The following is a 17,906-nucleotide window of genomic DNA, read 5'->3' as shown; positions in this document are numbered from 1 at the left end:
CCTGGGTGTGAGAGCAAGCTTCTGTGTGTATGTGTGTGCACGTGCTTCCAGGACAGGATCTAAATTGTTTGAAGATAGGGTTACAGGGTGATTTTAGGAGCTGTGGAGCACCTGAGACACCTGCACATAGCCAGCAGTGATGTCTGCAGGCAGACCTCTGCCCTTCTGGATCATCATCAGCACGTCCTGTGAGATACAATGCGGCACAGAGAAAAGACGTGAGATGATTATCTTTAAGTGACTAAATCACATGTGAGTGTCACTATATTTAGCACTGAGAAAGTACTAGGGCAGTAAAAGTTCAAAGTATTAACACGGAGAAAATTGTAATCCCACACCTACACAACCATCTGTTGTCCTGCTTTAGCTGAAACACAGCCATGCACTTCCAAAGTGATGTGGCAATGAATTGCTGTGTGCCAGGTAAGTGAACTCTGCGTTCATGATGAGCAGAAAGTACACAACATGTTGCATTAACTGAGGCATAACAGAGTGGGTTTTCTTAGATATACTTATATTGAATCAATTTGTAACCCACAGATCTGTCTACTACTCTAAATTCACGGTGCTAATTGTATCAGGCAATGGACTCACGGATAACTTCTTTTGATTAATACAATTAGTAAAATGAAAGAAGGAATAATGTATAGTTATTGTCATTCTTCTATGGTGCATTGTTATTTCTCACCCAGCAACTGACAAAAGTAACATATTGTAGTCCTGGATTATTGCATGGAGCAGTAAAAATACTACTTCACATAAGCACTTAACAAAATGTATATCTAGACTCTAAAGATTTAGCCAAAGTTAAAGTGGTTATTCTATTTTCTTGCATTTTTTTCATTTATTCACATGCACTGATTGTGTCTGGATGTTTTGTGGGGCTACAAACATTTTACAATAATTTTAGGCAGCACATATCTTATGTTACCGAGGACTAAAGAGAATGCTTTGAAATAAATGTCCAGTTCCTGCTATGGATCAGTGTCAGGGCTCAGCATGGCCAAAAGCAGAGCACAGACTCCTCAGAGAAGCCCAAGGGAATATTCTTTGCAAAAAGGCCTTTTTAAGCACAGTGCCCATTCAGAAAATTGAATTAGAAACCTCAGCAAATGTGGATCAATTTTTTAATAGGCAATACAATGGGGTCTGCATCTCTGGTATAAAATGTCCAAAGCAGCCTGTATCTGATATTAAGATGACCAATCAGAGTAATTTTCCCCAAGGTTTTCTAAGGAATTCCATGTTTTTCAAGTGATACTTTCTACTAGAAGTTGCAAATAGATGTGTGAGAAACAGTTCTTACCTTTGTGGCAAAATCATTCTCATGCTGTCACACTTTTGTCTTTCCTTTTGGAAATATTTACACACTATTTATCAAACTTCAGTACTTTGCAAATAACCACTGACAGTCTGGAAAGAGAAAACTCTCAATTATGAATGAATACCTAGAAAAACAAAGTGAAAGTCACAAAACCAGGAAAGTAAAATGACTTGTATAAATTATTCTCTATGTATCATTTCTACATAGGATTCCATTCCCATCTGAGCATCAAAGGTATTCAATTCCCAAAGGTGTTTGAGGATATTAGATGCCTAGAAAACTGTGGTGGGAGGAATTTGAACAGGCAACCCCCAAAGACGGGAGGTGAGTGAAGGATATTTGCTTCTTGCTTGAGACTTGTTGATCTCCTGCTCTTAACTTCTCCTGCTCAGAGGTTTGCTCACTGCTGCACCTCAGATGAAGCCCGTCTCCACTGTGTTCACACTGTTGCAACATGCAGCATAAGACAAGTAGATATTGATGGCTCACCTGTTGTGGGCCTTCCAAAAGTCCTCATCTCTTGGGAAACATAGTATTTTGAAGAGGTGAGAATCTCTTCAGAGGTGAAGAGGGTTGGAAGGGGGCAGAAGTCTGCGGATGTGGAACTTTAAGCTTTGCTGCAGAGGCAGCAAAAAATCTGGAAAATAGAAGTACTGGACAAATTATACTTTTTTTTGACCTCAGGAAAAATACCAGATACTGACACATACTGGAAAGGAGAAAAATCTCCATTATTTAGCTAGAGAAAGCACTGCTAAACCCATACATGAGGTTTTTGTGTAACCACAGAGAAAAAAATCCTCATGGTACTTCTCTTAACATATGAAGAGCTGAACACTCCTCCACAGAACTAAGCTGTCAGATTTGAAAACTAAATTTTAACACTACTTGTCCTTCAAGTGTGGACTTCTCATTACTAATTTTTCTTTAACCTGATATATGTCCATCATGCTTTTTGGTAGTATGATAATTACTGGAGGTGGGTGAAAAATGTAGGACCTTTTTCCAAATAATTAGGTATAACCTGAATTCTGTATCCTGTTCTTAAGTACTAAAATCTGTCAGCTCTACAATTGCAGTGAGGATGCTGATAATAGCAGTAAGTTTTCAGGAGCTGCACCAAGTAAGTTGTTTTGTCCAGACTTGTCTATTGCATGTAATAAGCTCAGTTCTATAAAAATCAAGTCATTACTGGAACTCCAGGAGTCAGGAGGACTGTGGCAAACTGCTAATTAATTTTGCCTCTGAAAATGTCAGTAATAATTGGATCAGGGAGTGTGCATTGAAAAGCAAATGTATGCCTATGAAGCTGTTTGGCCTAAGAAGTTTCTTAATATATCAATATCGGGGGTTTGGGAGGAAAGGCAGAATAGCTCGTGTTCATGTCCTTTTTTAGACAAAATACAGGCTATTTTAAACAACTTGATTTTTTCACTCTCTCATAAGAAAAATTGCTTACATTTGAGGGCCTATCTCAACTGTATTGAAAGCTGATATTCATGATTATAAGAGCCATTCCTCTTGGAAAAACACACAACACAGGAAGTTGTGGAGAGAAAAAGATGGCAAATGAAAAAGGAGTCGATCAGAAGAGGCATTGGTAGTTGCTTTCTCTACAACAAAGCCTGTTCAATTCTTGGGCCTTCTTCAGAAGCGAAAAAAAACCACCTTAAAGTACCATGTATTTGTTGGCTATTACAGATGATAATATAGGGTTTATTTTCCTCATGATAGCACCCACAAGCTTCAGTAAATATAAGGTCTCATTGCTTAGATATAATACATTTAATGAAAGTCTAATAAAAACCTTGGGTCCTTTTCCTTCCTTCACCCTCGTCAAAAAAAAAAAAAAAAGGAAGTACACTGGCTTAGGGAAATGAAGAAAATCCCACAGAACAAGTTTTCAGCTGCAAGTCCTGTCTTTCTGAAATATACCCTTAATCAATTATGCAAGAAGCCTTTAAGATAAACAATGAGTACAACTTCAGGTCACTTTGTAGTGGAACAAGCCCTATATTATTGATGCCCACACATGGAAGATGTCCATCTCCAGTTACCTCCCACATTTCCCACTCTTATTTCTGTATTTCACTCAGCACCATCCTGCCAGGCTCTTCCATGATGGCAGAGCTCTTTAAGGGTGCTGACACACCCTGCACAAAATATGCTAAATTTAGCAGCTCCAAGACACCCAGCATACAGCAGTGTCAGTAAGCTAATAGTACTGCAGAAGAGCCCTATTTTCATTTTATCTTCACTGCTTTCATTTTATCAGCACTGCTCAGTGCTGCTTTTTTGTGCTGTTGACCCAGCACAGCCTGACGCAGACTTTGCTTTAGGGAGCCCCCATATCTGTAAGCTGAGGTCCTCAATATCCAGTTTTAGCTATCAACTTCTTGATTGTCAGGATTGGCTTCTCTAATAAAAGTCTATTTGAAATACATGCCCGCTATAGCCTTACTCCCTTAGCATACATTGTAATGTTATCAGGAGAGCACAGCTTACAAAAATTGCAGGGAACTACCATATTAACCACCAGTTCATGGCAGTAAATACAAAATAAAAAGGAAAAAAAAATTCTAACTGTCTCATGACTCATCACCAGTCACATCTGAACTTGGGGCCATCTGACCCTTCATCCCATGCCAGGCCATAGCTTCCAGGGCAGGATGCAAAGCCACATCCAATACAAGCTCCAAACAGCTTGCACTACACTTTGTAATGTTTCTATAATGCACAGCACAGACTTTTCAGGGAAATTCTCTGTGATCAGCACAGCAGTTCTGAGCCCCACAGTTCTGTGTTCTTGCCATGTGCAAAAATGCATTTGGTCTCCAAGGGCAGGAGAAAAGGAAGATCAAAGACAAACCCCACTACATAGATCCCAGAGGAGAATTTGTCATAATCCTGTGTTCCATCTTTTACCTTGAAGCATAGAGCAAATGAGAAAGGAAAGAAAATTATGTCTTAATACTGTATGCAATTAGCAATCAGAGGGAACTCACCCAATAATTTTTTTCCAGATATTGTATAACTTTTTGGAAGATTCAGTTAATTCTCTCTCCTTCAATCTGCTCATTTCAGATGTAATACTTAATTACTTTTTGAAGCCTTGATGGCAGTCCATTTTGACAGCTGTGTACCCAGAAGGATTGCTTCCCAGAAGGAGCTTTTCCCTCACATGCATCCATAAAGTCACCACACAGTCCTGAAACCTCTTGCTGGTGATACAGAAGAGCAGAAGAAATAGCTGGGGAGTAATGGGATCAGCATTTCTGATACTCTCCTCTCTTTCCCAGATCTCTGCACTACGTTTTGTTGAGTAAAGAGGGTTGTATTTACTCTTTGTCTGTCCAAATCCCAGTCTGAGTAGTAAGCTGGCTGCAGCACAAGATCAATCACAATTATGATGCCCCACCCCCCAAGCTGTGGTCTGAGCTTCAGTGTCAATGAAGAATTGCTGACTTGCATTCTATTTCAGAAGAAAGAAAGAAAATTTAGAAAGGGGAGCACAGTACTTGAATTTGAAGAACCCAGATAATTTGTGCATGCTTTATTCTTCTCAAACACCTCTGTCAATACTAGAAGTCTTTGAAGAGCTGTATTTTCCACCAAAAATCTTTTTACCTGAAAAAAAGAGGCACACAGTACAAGATTGCCATTTAAAGGAGCAAAGAAAAAACTAGTCTGGTACTGTCAAATGACTGAATATTCTGTTTGCAGTTATACCTGCAAAATCAAGCCACCTAAGAAAGCTGTTAAGGTAGCAAACCATTATATTTTCCCGATTTACTCTTGCTTAAGCTTCTAGTATGTTTTTACCTAGAAGGATGCTGAAAAGAAATACTAGAATCACATTCTGCAATTCAATTTTGGCTGTCTGTCCACCCAAGCAAAAGACTATTAGATTAAACTCATTAAAATGGCAGGTAAAAAGTACAGAAATTCTTTACCTTTCTGCAATAGGTCAACCTCAAAAGGGAAAAGATTTGAAATTAAGTTGTTATAATGACCAATTATCTCAGAGAGAGCCAATATGAGGGAGATGCTGAAATCAAGTTGCTCATTTAAATAACAAATGAATAAAAAGTTGCAAGTGTGACACCAAACATGGCTGTAATGGTCTGGGGTTAATTGGATTGAAGGGAACAGCCTGGGCTCTCCAGTGTGCTGGAGCTGACAGAGACCACAGGCAGCAGAGAGCACAGTGAAAGGAGATGGGCTCGCCAGCAGGACAAAAAGGTCTTACATAATGTTTAGGCTGCTGGCAATTTTTAGACAAAAGAATTGGCTCTGGAAATTTTGAGGCCAGAAGACGCTTGCTATTTTAAGACATGGAACTTTATTCCTTTAGAAGTAAGTTGATTTTGTGTGTATGTGCATCTGCCATCTGTATTTTCCTCAATATTCATAATAAAAATTTCAAATTGATAGATTTAAAATAAATTATAATAATTTTGGATTAAGATAACACAAAAGTGAGAAAAATAGATAAAATGATGTTTACTGACTACATCTACATATTTAAACAAAAGTACTATTTCTAATATTACAATTTCACATCACATTTCTTTGCATCAAGCTTCAGTCAGAAAAATGAGTAACTTTTCAATTATAACAAAACTGGCTGAAAGGTCACCGTTTCCCCAAACTATGGCTAAATAGATTTAATCTTCTCAGTCTAGTATTACAGCCAGAGCAAAGTGTTTATGATCAATTCAATTAAAATGGTAATTTCAGGGGGACTGGCAGCTCTTCTAGACTGTAAAGAGTTCTAGTTTACTTGAAATCCCATGGCATAAGGTAATAATACGGGATGTTTGCAGTTCTGTCACTGTGGTAATTTTCCATGATATTACATTGAAACACTTGCACAAATATAACTGCAGATAACACACACCCCCCAAAAAAGGAGGTAAAATATTTAATTTTAATGTAATTATCACATCCCACTGAAAATACATGACTAAAATAAAGATCAAAAGATAATTACAATATAAACCAGTGAGAGCTCTGTTTTAATCAGAAGGAGCTCTGAATCAAAGCTATTCTGCTTGCCAAAACCAGTGTCTTGTTGGTTCAAATAAGCTCACACAGCCCCTTAGAAGAAGTCATTGGAATTACATCATTATTTTCAGCTCTTGCAGAGTTTGATAGTGTAGCAGACCTTGAAGCAAAGCTTTGCCTTTGGTTGCAATTATATGAACTTCACAGTTTTTTCCACAAGTCCTCCTGAATAGTTTTGTGATAAGCCATAAGCATAAACCGGTAAGCAATTGTTGTTACAGAGATCTATTAATAGATATTTCTCTTAAAAAAAAAAAAAGGAAAGGAAAGGAAAAAAATATAATGCTATTCACATTCAGCACTAATGCACAGAACATTTTAAAGGGAAAACTGCCAACTTGAAATTTCGTTTCCTTCTGATTACTACAGACATACCCAGGAGCTAACAAAAAGAGTGAAGATCTGTATTTTTTTAACATCCTCTCCTCTCCTTCTTCTCTATTTGGCAAATAGATGTTACAAATGTGACCATCTCTGCTCACTTCCCTGCTTTGTGGATGGCAAACACCTTGTCATGGTGTGCTCTGAGGCTGAGCACTCACACTGACACTTCCCCTGTTTTTGCAGAAAGCGGCAGAGCAAGGTGGGAGTTCTAAGGGATTGCAGTGAAGAAACAAACAGGTGTACACTCAAGGAAAAATCAAGATGATAAATGTCATCTTGTTTATTATCATTGTTCTAGGACCACCAAAAAGAACTTTCAAAAGCAGTATTAGAAAATGAGTGGAAAAGGCTCCCATATGACAATATAAATTTTTTGACAACATTTTCTTCTAAGTAATGTGAGTGTTTAGAGGTTGCTGCATTTGGACTTCAGTGAACTAAGGAACAAACTGGTTTTGGACTTAATCCTGAAGGTGGTCAAATGACACAACTGCAGATTCACAAACATCATTTTGTAAGTTGAATCTCTGTCTTGCTTACACTGCAATCTCTGCTGAGACCAAAGCCTGGCTAGGTGCACCTGCCTCAGCCTTCAGCTGAGTAGCTGAGAGCAGTATATCTGCAGGGAAAAAAAGCCAAGCTCAGTCTGGACTGCAAAACCCTTCAGAAAACCGGAGCAAATATTTAGATTTCTGGCTGGCACTGAAATCAGCACTGCCATGGCTGAGAGTGCCAAGCCAAGGCAATCTGATTACACAGAGAATGCTCTTAGCAATACAGTATTCACACTCTTGATATACCTGCAAAGGTAGTGACTGCAGAGCTCACTCAATTGGGACAGGGAGAGGGGAAGTAAAATATGTAAAGGAACCTGTGCCAATTTGCTGAGTGAAGATGTATGCAGTCAGCATAGTATGGGAACCATAGAACCTTATCCCTTTAATGGCATCAAACGTTCAGGTAGTAAAAAAGGACCTTTATTTTCTGCTAAAGCTCTTAGAAATCTAACCAAGCAGTTAGTGATGTAAAAGGCCCCAAACTAACCAAAATTGCTGTCTAAATCTTTTGTTATATTCAGCAAATCTTAAAGCAGGTTCTTGCAAGTGACGCATTTCACAAATCCTTTATCTGCTTTTTTTAGTGATGACCTGTTTGAATGTTCCAACAGTGACCTGAGATTTTGGGTATGCTGTTGAGTAAAAGACAGACAGATGGGACCCTGGGTGATACACAAAGTACAACAAAAGGAAGAATTACTGCCCAGGCAATATACAAAGTCCTTTGTTTAGGACAATCACTTAATGAATATCGTTCCTAGAGGCACACAGCAAACATTTGACCTCTGAAGCATGAAATGTAAGAAACCAAGTTGCTTTAGATTCCTAACACCATTATTTGTTAAGATGCAGGTGGTGAAGGAACTGAAGGAAACACAACAACGTTGACATAATGTACACCAAAGAATGGGCAACTGAAAAAGGAACAGTGCAAGAGAAAAGCACACAAAGGAAAAATGAACTTACAGTTTCTTCAAGAAGTCTGAAATATTCTCAAAGTGAAGTGTAGGCACATTCTTATTTAAACATACCCAAAGCAGCAGATCTACATTCAACATCCTGTTGAGCAATGACAAGAATGGAGCACTGGAGATGAAACCATCTGGAGGACAGAAACATGAAGACAATGATACTTTTGGCCCAGAAATTTGGGGTGTTATGCAGTTAAAGAAATTCAGTGTGTTGATGCAACATTTTATGGGCTGTGGTAGTTGGCCCTGGCTGCCACTTTTATATATCTGACTCTCAAAGCAGTTAAATGACCCCAAAAATATTTCTGCACCTCTGTGTTCCTTCATTACAAGAGGATCTGCTGCTATTTCCATTAATACAAATCCTGGATGCTGGTAAGAACACATAGCTTAGCTTCTAATCAGCTGAAAAATTACAGCAGGAAGCAAGATATTCTTAGGCAGATTATAAAATTAAAAAGCTCATGCAGGAGATGTCTTTAAAGTATTTTTTTCTTCCAGAGGAAAAAGAAAATACCCTCTCTTCTGTGAAGCAGGAAGATACAAGTGTAGCTAAAAGCAGAAACTTAAGTATGTCTCAGGGTTCAGATAGGAAATTTTTTTTTTTTTTTGCCATTTAAAGAGTTTTCTTTCCTTCTTTCCTTCTGACAGTAGGTTTCTTTGCCAATTTCATTCTTCTAGAGCTTATAATTCCCGAGGTTACCATGCTTTCAAGTGCTGTTCTGGGTATATGGATAATTACTCCTGTTGCTATTTGGACTCAAATATTGATAAAGCTTTGACTGTTTTGAAGTACCCTTCATTTCTTTTACTGATTTCTCCTCACAGACCTTTATGGAAGTGCAACATTTTCTACCCAGGAGCGGAGAGCTTGACAATGTAATTTCTGAACTTGTTCCATGTTTGAAAAATCACGTAAACACGATCATCATGCCTGCCTCCAGTATTCACCCAGGATTTAGAAAGTTTGCCAGCTGGAAAACAGGAAAAGACAGGAGTAGAAATGGATTGAAAAAAACCAAACACTTTATAAGAAAGATTTGCCAGTATTACCTAGAGAGCATCCTCAAATCCCAGCAAAAATCCTAAAATCCAGGCAAAAATGTAATAAAAAAGTGGTTTGATGGAACCATATGGACTTACGGGATAAAACCCAACGAGTCAATTTTAATTCAAACCAGAATTCTCAGGAAAAAAAGTGTTATCATTGAGTTGAGGAGCAAACATCACAGTTGTTTCTGCTGACAGACAAGCAGGGAATGAGAAGACCCTGAGGAATGAGGAGCCAAGGCAGAGAGGCAGAGGAATACTCTGCCAGGACTAAAACCTACGGAAGGCAGCTGCCATTCAGCAACCCAGCATGGATCTAACATTACTACAGGAGGATCAAGAAACTGAAGAGATGTTATATGACTGTTTATGGTTTAGGTAAATTTCTACCTACATAAAGTCATCAACAAACATTTAAGAGTCAATGCTTATCTTTTGTTAACAGCAGACTCAAAGCATCTGTAGAAAAAATGTTTGAGTGAAGCAACAAATGAAAAATTTCGGGAACTGCATTTCTGAACCACATATCATTTATAACCAACCTGGCAACATTATTGTTTCAAGGCAGGCAACTTTAGAAAATATATGACCAGATACCCAAAAGCTCCTCCACTTTTACTTTGTGCATATGGCCTTTGAGCACTATAATTTATGTTACCAGTGCTCAGTTGTCCAGATGGACTTTTACAATATCCTTCTCATAGCTCCCCAGGTGTTGCAAATAAATAAAACACTTTATTTCAGCGAGATGAGAATAGAGTAGGTACCTGTGAAAGTTGCCAATGCACATATTTTAGCAACAGCCATTACAAAAATGTATTGCAATATTATTATTAAGCATGCCAAGTGATTCTGTATATTATTCAAATGTTACACATGACAAGCAAACCACAAAAACTACTTTCAGTAAACTGCTGAAATCAAGTTGACTGTCACTCTGTCAAATTCATTAAGAGAACTTAGGTAGTTTTAGCAACAGAATGGTAATTGGCCCACCTTGCCCTGTGAGATACACTGTGCCACCAATATTAACAACAACCAAAAAAAAAAGTAAAAGATTCAGTGGATTTCTACATGAGTAAATGGCCAACCCTTCACAGAGATTCAGGAAGCAGGAGAGTCTGAGTTTGTTGCATCAATAATTTCTTGCAAACTTTCTGTGACCTCAAGTCTACAACATATTTAATACGCACACAACTTGTTCAGAATGAAAAAGGCTGAAGCACGTGAGAAGTGATTCTGAATCCTCAGCAACCTCACACAGGGTGGGCTCTGCCCGCAATCACATCTTCTCCTGGATTACTGGGAGAATATGAAATGCTTTTGTCTTATTATTTGAGACAAACCTCACCTTTAATATAGGGGCTATTCTAATTACTTGAATGTCCTTCTTAAAACACATGATGGTTTTGGCCATGAAGGCTCAGATCCACAGAAGCTATATCAGAGTTGCCCAAATTTCCTTGAACATACACCCCAAGTGACTGAATGGGTTGGTGCTCTTCAAGTTCTCTAATCCATACTGTAGTTAGTAAAACAAATCCAGGAGTCCATACAAGCAATTAATTACCATTTTTTAACTGAAAAGGCCTAGTGGTATATTAGTAGGCAGAAATGCAGATCAGAGAAGCAGCAAAACCATCAAATGTTTCACATCGAGCCTACCACACATACAGAAATAGAACCATCTGTGGCCCCTCTGATCTGTAGATCTCAAATGACTGTAATCTTATCCCAAAAATTCAATTAGTTGCCAATGAAAGTGTGGATTTGGACAGAAACTTGACTTTTGAAAGGTTTAGGTAAAATTAATAACTTACACAGAACTAAAAACTTGATCAAAAAGTCAAATGTTCATAAGAAACTCAGTGTGTTCAAAAGTACAGGAAGAAAACCAAGAGATGAGATTCAGCCCTAAAATACAGGATTTAACAAATTAAATTTAAATGCTAAAATTAATCTGACACATACATGCATGTCCTTTAGAGACCATAATCAATGTTAACTGCTTTAGAATTCTCTACCCCATCTGTTTGAAAAGAAAAGACAAAAACCTAGGTTTAAAAATGAAACTAGGCATATTCTTTAATGAACAGGTGGCTAAGTTTGGGACAGAAAATGTCAGTCAAAGCTGTGACATTAGGCATTCAAAAGACAAAACATGAATTAAGCCAAGGTCATCCAAAAGGTGTTAAATCTCATGTACTGTTAAGGTGCCATTCCTGATGTTGTTGATCCCTTGTCATTTCTAAAACTATATATATTTATATACATATCTGTAAATTCACATCTGTGGATATATGCATACACATACTAATAAAAAGCTACCTATGCCCTTGTGTCTCAGACCTAGGCTCAAATTTGCATAAGGGCTGTCTTTGTGTCCTAAACCTATAAAACCGAGTAGGAAGAGAAATTTTGCCTCAAAATTTCTCTAAAAAGGGTTGTTTATCTGAGGTGTCTTCTAAAGAGGAGCACCATTATTACTTATATTTCTGTGTTGTGATAAGTGGAGGAGGGGAATGTTTGGGGCTTTTTTACACACAGAAGACAAAAATAAGCCCTTAGAGACATTGTAATCTAAACAGACAAAGGGAAGAAGATGTATCCAAACCACAGAGCAGTGAGACATACAAACATCACTAGCATTTAAAAGTTTATAGAATAGGGGTTTTTATGGTAGCACAAGAAAAGTCATATTTTCTTTAAAGAAAAAATCATACTTCTCTTAAGCAATGCTAATGCTTAGCATCTGGCCAGGTTAATGTGTTTGAATATAATGAGTATTCAGTCAATTGTATCACACAATGAAAGTGGAGTTTTCTATATTATTATTATTATTACCACATTTGTCACTGTACTTTTGCATACTGTGTAAACACAGAGAACTGGCTTAGAAGAGTCCCATTTTTTGCCCCATTTAAAAAAAACTTGTTTTCCAAGATTATTGTTTATTGACCAGACTAAAAATTGTCATAATCATAATTCCTCTATTCCAGTGCCAAAAATCACATCACATTGTGGGTAGCTTGGCAGTGTGTCTTAAAATATTACTTTTTTTTCTTAGTTGTATTTAGTATTCGTGTAAAGAAGTCTGTCCCTGTAGGGTATTGCTGTGTTTGAAAAGAAATGGTAATTCAGGAAGATTGGAAATGAGTAGATGATTCACTGAAGATATTTCCTCACCTATTTTGCCTGTATTACACACTTCACATTCCTGAAAGGGGGGGAAAAGTATCCTGGACTTAATGGATGTACCTGTTCTACTACAGTGGAAGCCTTCCCACAATCTAACAATGACACTGCAATTAGGATAGAGCTTTTTCTTAAACAAGGCTGTAATTAGACCTGGATGCCAACATCCACTACCTTTAAAATGCTCTTGTATACTGCCTGTGATTACAAGCAGGGATTTGGTATTTCTCAGCTTGTCACAAAGGACACACAATAAAACTGTGTCTGAATATTTTTAATTTTATCATATCAGTTTGCAGCTTATAAGCCATCCTGTGTTCTGAAATGGTTTCTGTAGTTTGGCAGAGAGTCTTTACAAACACAATATCTACAAATTGGCCCATTGTTGAAAATACTTCCAGTGATTCAGAGTCATTTCTTAATTTCTGGGGAGGATGAGAATGGAGATGGAAATACACTTAGGCTTTCAGAACAGGGATCCTTCAATCATTTCTAGCAAATCAGGAATGGCACTGTGTTTAATTTTTATGGTGCAGTATTGTTCTCATTGAAAGGATGATAACAATATTTGAGCCATCCTGGCTTTACAAAGCATAAAATAGTCCAATGGCTGCCATTTGGCACAGTGCCCATTGCAACAGTATTCATGCACAGGGGAAAGGTAAGATTTTCCAGAGTCATTTAGGAACGCGACTTCTGTCAATTGTGTTAAGTGTCAAAGGTGCTTTCATAAAAATCTAAGTGTATTCCTTTCTCACTCCTAATGGTTATACAGACAAGATCACACAGCTGAGACCACCACAACACAGCATCCATTCTGAGCTTCCTTTTTTCTTCAGGTGTGGTTGGACACACCAAGCACATGCACATGGAGCTTCAGGAAAGGGTTGTGGGCACACTTGTTCCTAAAAGCTCACGCCAGAAATGATCTAGGTCTTAACCTGACTGCTTTAGATCTGTGAGGATCTCGCTCCCAAAGCAATTCCTGCACAGAATTATGGCAGTGAATATGATAGATGAGCTCTGCACCCTCCCAATAAACCTTACAGGAGGAAGTTTTCAAGGAATTATGCTTTAGGCAAGGCCTGTCTGGTGAAGCCAAGACAATAGTTTTAACATTTTCTAACTGTTCCTTTCTCTTTTCTAATTTGCTGTGTCTCCTTGAGACTTTCACAGTCCCGGGGACAGCCTCAGACTCTTCTCCTGTGCTGTGTTTATTCAGCACAGAGACAGTTGCAGCATTGTGTGACTTATCACAATGAACCCACAAGACTTGCATGTTAAATATTGACTACCAAATAATCACAACAAGCCATTCACTGGGAAAAGAGCAGAATAAATGGGAAAAAAAATAAAACAACACTCAAAAAAACAAGTGATAAGCTGTGTGAAAGCATTATCTCATCTCAAAGGACCATCCATAAACAGAAACCTAAATTCATCACTTGTTCCCTGAATTAGTGGCTCAGCTCCAAGAGATAAATTAATCACATTATTCTAGAAAGAAATAAGGAGACCCATTTCAAATTTCAGACAAAGGATCAAGAGGCTGTTAGTTACGGATTTCTCATCTTTACCTGGTTTCATAATAATTTCCCAAGTTAAAACCCACTGAGGAGAAAAGAAATACTCTCTCATATTTAAAATAGTCTTGAGACAGATTATAAACACGTAACATTTAATTTTATGACCAGTTAGTTTCTAATTTCCTTCATATCTTTGTACATCACTGGCACTAAGGGTATTAGAGTGGTCCAAAAAAGTGCTTAGTGGAGTGAGGCAGCTCTGGAGACCATTGCTGTGCTGGTCTTGGGGACTCAATTCTAACCTAGCACCTAACGCTGAAGGGAGGACACACATTTGCTGATTAGGCCACAAATTAATTTAATGACTCAATAGGGCTATGACAGCCATCAAAAATGTCAAGGTTTAAGTACATAGATGAAATGGAGTAACAATTTTGCAAAAAGCTTGATTTTTTACTCTTTTATCAGAATGTAGCAAACCACAACCTCATGGTTACTTGAACTTGAAATAAAAACAAGCCACCCCTTTTTCCAGAAAATATCCCCTGTCCCCACTAGTTATGTTCAACTTCCACACTTCATGTGGTGGGTTCTGCCTCCAGCTCCTGCCCACAGCTAGACCATAGCTGGGAAACAGTTTTACAAAAAAATGGGGTTTGGTAGGGAGCTTCACACCTTAACCAGTCACTGCAGGTAAAGAAACTACAGAATACAGTCAAGACAGAGAAAGAAACTAGATTATGCTGAGCAGAAATATCACTTTATAGTTATTCCATATTGCCAGTGATACTCCAGAATATTTCCATGAACACAAGAAAACATTCAGACAAAAACAAAGGAAGGAACTAATTCTCTTCATGTTGCTGTTCATGCAAATGCGTTGATATACTGGAGATAAAAAAAATTAAAACTTGACACCATTGTAGGAGAATTGGTCTGGAACCTGGCAAATGGAAGAAAACCCTGAATGTTTGATTCATGTTGTAATACATGCACAGTGCCAAAATGAAAGTGTGATTGTGTCAGGTGATCTGTAGTCACAAAAGCACAAGATTGGCCAGATGTCTCAGAGGCATTTGTGCTGTTACCATCAGAAGGGTTAAAAAAAGTTGTATAAAATACAGTCTCCAAAGCAAGTCTTACCAGGCCGGAGCTCTTTCACAGACATGGTGTGCCCCACTGTTCCATATAGACTTTTTAAGTTTCTTAGTGCAGATTGACTGGGGCAACTGGGAGTGTGATATTCTCTAATCCATTCACTTTCCTGACCATAAACTGATTTTTTTTGGTCTTTTAAGGAAAAAGCTAATCAATGTACAGCATGTCTGTTGAGTACAATGCAGAGCAGCTTTGTGTCCTACTGCCGGTTATCCACTGTCCTGCTCCTGTCAGTGCCTTTGGAACTCTTTTCCAATGAACCTCTGCTGAAGTAATCACTCTGCCAAATATCAGTTGTAGAAGAGCTTGGTTTTTAACAAAAGGTCAAACAAAATTGCAATGGAGACCCATGGGATCCTTGCAAAAGGTCACTTAAGACAAACGGATTCTCAGCTGAAGTACAGGTTTCACCACAGTGTATATCCTTTGTGGGCTACCTTTTTGGAGAAAAACTTTAATTCAGAGTCAAAATGAATGATTATAATTTTCTGTGCACAACCATCCATAAATGAAGAGTCATTTGACACCCCATAAATGAAACAGTCACATCCACCTACATGATTAGCAGGCAGTTGCTCAGGCCTCCAAATAAAACATTGTTCCATAGCTATTTTACTGATGATGGCAAATAAAGTTACAACGTGGTGATACAGAACTGTAGTGGTCTGTGGTAGGAAGCTTTCTAAGACCTGGCCTCAAGAAAAGTATTTTCAGTTCTATGCCCATTAAGCTGGATAAGCATTTCACAGTGAATAATTTACTTGATTAATTTAGGGCCATCACTAGTTTACAGAATTTCTTTGTGCTGACTTCTTTGACCACTTTGTTCATTATTGGAAGTTGCAGAACAGATGGTTTGTTCACATATATTTCTGCATAATGATTGCTCATAAACACTCTGGCCCGGATAGTGCTTTGAATACTTGCTATGCAAGCTCTGTGACTGGATTTTTAACTCACATTGCACATGGGCTGGATCCCAACTCACTTTTTTTTCCATGTCAAATGACTAAATATTTTCCCAAACCACACAGTATATTCAAAAAAGTGAGGGGAAAATGTCTGGTTTAAAACAAAGCTTTTTAAAGATATGTTCAACTTTCGATTCCTGAATAGTCTACCTGGAGCTATGAAAATTCAAATATTTATGTAGAGATATTAAGCATTTGATGGGAATGAAACCTGTATACTAAGGGATTGATGAAAATATATACTAAGCAAAATAAGACTCAACAAAACATTTATAAAAAGCAAATAAATTGATTAAAAGGGGCCCACGAAGCAGGCAAAAACTGACATAGATTTTACTGTTGTCAGGAGAGATTTAGAGCTGGTCCAACAGATTGCCAGACTTTTAACTGGAACAATAGCAGCTCTCATAGATGATGATGATGATGATGAGGCCACCAAATGGATGTCATCTGTTTAAACCAGGTAAGAATTTGGGCAAATTAGCTGTTGTTGAACCAGATATAAAATTGGTGTAAAAAGCCCCTAGCAAGCTCGATTTCTCCATACGTCCCTATAAGAGCAAACAACAGTGATCCAATCCTTTTACTGCTAATGATGTGTTTATAGATATTTACCTCTGCAGCAGTTTCAGCAGCTGTATCTTGAATTGCCATTAATGCCTTTCTTCACTGATTAATAGAGCGAAGATTTTGAGATGTAGGATTTCCACTTGTTTTTATCCCAGTGTAACATTGCCATCTACAGGAAGCTCTCCCTTACTTGGAGACTAATTTTACAATCACGGAATAAGAACTACTAAAGATGAAAATGTAAGTGTCCAAAATTAGCCCTGTTTGATCAGCCTGACAAACTGCTATTTTAAAAATTAGCCAGTAATAGTATGGCTCACCAACAAAAGCAGTATATTAACCTACTGTCTGGCAAGTTATTAAGATGAGGGATTGGCATTAATCTAGTTGAATTATACATTAGGACAAAAAGAAACACTTATTAAGGACAAGGGGCTTCTGATTTAGTTACTCATCATTAGTTGACATGTAACGTTCTCATACTGCCATACAAAAATTTAATAATTTTTTGTTCTACAGATGATTCAGAGAAGTCTTTCTCAGCATCTCTCCTTCTTCTCAGCTTTGTAAAAGGATTTATGCAACACAAATAATTTTTCACCATGCTAGACACTGGATATCCCTTCACGAATACTAAATATACTGCCCAGAGAACCAAAAAAGCACATATGCAAGGGCTTAATTTTAGGCAGCTGCTTAGTTTTAATCTCTGTCTTAAAGACCGACTATATTTGTGTCTTTCAATACAGCATTGATTCATTTGGTAGAGATATCGGTCTTCTAGGGCAAACTCTAAAGACAGTTGGACAACTATTAGCACCCCTCCAATGCAAGAAAATGTGTTCAGGACTGAAATGCTGTGTCAGCTGACCAAGTACCCCAAGAAACACCACAAGCAGAGTGATATTTTATGTAGGAACACTGAATTAGGGCTGACTCACTGAAATCTCTCAGTGAGACAGGGAAGAAAAACAGAATTAAACAGTGACCAATAAGTAGTGGGGAAAAGCTGGGGAGGTCATAGGATGCAACCTGAATTAAATAATCTGATTGAAAGTGTGATCTTTGATGTCATAAAAAGTGGTTATTGACTTTAATTCAGGGCTGCAAGACATTTTCATTTCTGAGAATCA

General features: G+C 37.9%; 1 long non-coding RNA gene across 1 annotated transcript; it reads left to right on the top strand.

Annotated features, from left to right (window-relative positions):
- The first annotated feature begins 374 nt into the window (after positions 1 to 374).
- Positions 375 to 17,465, top strand: LOC125330999. The gene is made up of 5 exons (XR_007205813.1): positions 375 to 423; positions 1,532 to 1,648; positions 9,132 to 9,182; positions 16,550 to 16,666; positions 17,293 to 17,465. It is a non-coding gene; the product is annotated as an uncharacterized LOC125330999 (long non-coding RNA).
- Positions 17,466 to 17,906: the final 441 nt, after the last annotated feature.

This window comes from Corvus hawaiiensis, chromosome 10 (assembly GCF_020740725.1).
Source record: "Corvus hawaiiensis isolate bCorHaw1 chromosome 10, bCorHaw1.pri.cur, whole genome shotgun sequence".
Lineage (NCBI taxonomy): Eukaryota > Metazoa > Chordata > Aves > Passeriformes > Corvidae > Corvus > Corvus hawaiiensis.
Note: the sequence above shows the minus strand (reverse complement) of the source record. Positions and strands in the feature narration are given on the sequence as shown.